This window comes from Penaeus chinensis, chromosome 36 (assembly GCF_019202785.1).
Source record: "Penaeus chinensis breed Huanghai No. 1 chromosome 36, ASM1920278v2, whole genome shotgun sequence".
Taxonomy (NCBI): Eukaryota; Metazoa; Arthropoda; class Malacostraca; order Decapoda; family Penaeidae; genus Penaeus; species Penaeus chinensis.
The window spans coordinates 12,160,022-12,162,521 of NC_061854.1; the positions used below are offsets into that span (position 1 = coordinate 12,160,022).

Here is a 2,500-nt window from a genome sequence, read left to right on the forward strand (position 1 = left end):
TGAGAACTCCTCCCTGTGGCGTCCCAAGTTCAAAAGATTGTGTGGTGGAACTTCTCACTCCCCTGAACAAGACACTTGCAGATCTGTTCGAAAGATACATTCTAATCCAGCTCAATAATTTACCCCGGATGCCAAAGCTTACTAATTGTTCTAGGATAATTTCTCTGTTTGCAATGTCAAAAGCTGACTTAAGGTCAAGAAAAATAGTGTGTTTCCCTGGATTAGAGTTTGAGTAGTACTCTGCAAAGCAATGTTGTGTGCTACGTCCCGATAGAAATCCGTGCAGTCTGTGAGATAATTTACCTTGCAACCTGTACCTGAGTCTGTTCAAAATTATCCTTTCTAGAACTTTGCATCATTAAACTACTTTTAGTTTAGTTTAGTCCTTTATTTACCACCCTGGCTAACTGCACAGGCGTGGGCAAGCTGTGGTACATTTAATGCATGGTCATAACATTACATAGTGTTACATTTGAATTTTAGCCTATACCATTGCTATGAGTACTTTATCTGTTTAAGGAAAGGAACAATTGCACAGTCCTTTATCCACTCATCTGCCACGCCGGCATATACCTTGGGCGTGGGAAAGCATTGATACATTTTATATTCGGTTATGTGATACTACATTCCAAATTTAGGATACAACATAAGTATATCTTCTAGGGCATCAGATGATATGAAGTAGTTTCATAGTTCTCCGTACCTCGTGCTAGGTGGCCTGAAAGGACTGTATCACATGGCACTCTGAGATATAATGTACAAGTGTTCGCTTATATTCTTCATTACACAGTATACACTTAGTTTCTTCGACATTACAAACTGTACTGACCTGCCAATACAATCTATATCCAAGCCTGATTCTTGCAGTCACAACATCACACTGTCTTGTTCTTGTTTTATATAAACCATAGATGAATGAATCTTGCCTAAACCGGTCATAGTGCTTTATGCTACAGCTTTCAGGGCGTTGAGAATTAATCAACTCAGTCAAGTCCTCTCTGAAGGAGGCTTTAATGATGTAGAAAATCCTAGAAAGAGGTATCCCAAGATCTATGTCCACACTTTGTTTGTCACATGCTGACTTTGCTAGGCGATCAGCATGATCATGCCTAGGGATTCCAACATGCGATGGAATCCACACAAAACGTATATTATGGCCTCGTTCTTTTGCACGATACACGTTTATCCTGATGTCATTTGCAATATTTCCCGCACCTTTGTCTAGAGTGTTCAGAGCCTGGAGAGCACTCTGTGAATCGCAGAAAATGACCCCTGAGCCTTGATTCAATAGAAATTCGGTGGCCATGAGTATTCCTGCCAACTCGGTTTGCATAGTGCTAGCCCAGTCATGAACCCTCCTACAATCCTGGTGCTACAAAATATGGGAGAAATCCATACAGTCTGGGGGATAACTTAGCATTTATGCGATACATGAGCCTGTTCAGAATTATTCTCTCAAGTACTTTGCACGGACAGGAAGTCAAGGAAATAGGTCTGTGTTTATCAGTATTGGGTTTGGATATAGGAATGATTAAGCTTTTAGTCCAGGAGCTTGGGAGGATTCCTTGTGATAGGCTGAGTCTATGTAAAAGATGTAAAAGTGGGTTGCCTGGTACCTGGTACAATGTGGCGAAGGACGCTGTAAGTAATGCCGTCCTCGCCAGGGGCGGTTGCCTTACCTTTCAGAAGGGCATTGCTCAGTTCCCACTCGGTTATTTCGACAAAGTCGGAGGGGTCAATAGCAGCACATGCTATTGCTATATTGAAATTTCTATCTATTTTCGACTTGTTGAGCTGATTTTTTATCCCTTGTGGAAGTGAGTGTACTTGAGAATTTCCTGCCCACTGCTCTAGCAGCATATTAACCTGTTCCTGTGGACTGTGGAACTGCGGTGTTGTGAGGGCTTTACCTGTCAGTCTATTAATTTTTCTCCATACGTCAGCTATAGAAGTTTGACTATTGATACTTTGTAGGAATTGTTCCCAGTATTTATTACGAATCTGAGTTTTTAATTCTCTGAATTCCTTGGTGGCTTTCAGAAACTGCAGAAGATTATCTGTCGTCTTATTATCTTTATAGCAATTAGCAAGCTCCTGAACCCGTATATATTCCTTGGCCAGAATTGGGTCATTGATCCACCTCGATGCATGGGAGGTCTGGGGCCTCTTTTTCTTTGAGAGTTTTCGTGAACAGACCCATGTGACATAGTAGTCAGTGACAACTTTGATTAGATCCTGAGAACATTTCTCAACAGCTGTTACTTCATAGGTGTGATACCAGTCATAGACCCGTGCCTTGAAGTGATGCTCCAGGCCCGGTGGGATAATTATTCGGAGCCTAGGTGATCTAGGGGCTGAATTGCTGTCTACAGTATAATCTGTTCGTATTGCAAAGTGGTCACTAACTAACTCTCGCACCAGTGAAGTACAGACATTACCATGAACTAATTTTTTGCCAAATACATAATCTAATCTGCCACCTCCCAAATGAGTCTCTGCT

At 41.6% G+C, this 2,500-nt stretch overlaps 1 protein-coding gene across 5 annotated transcripts in view; it reads right to left on the reverse strand.

The window, feature by feature from the left end:
• LOC125044784 (alpha-(1,3)-fucosyltransferase C-like) overlaps nucleotides 1-2,500 on the reverse strand; it is a 19,580-nt gene that overhangs the window by 4,594 nt on the left and 12,486 nt on the right. The window lies entirely within an intron of this gene.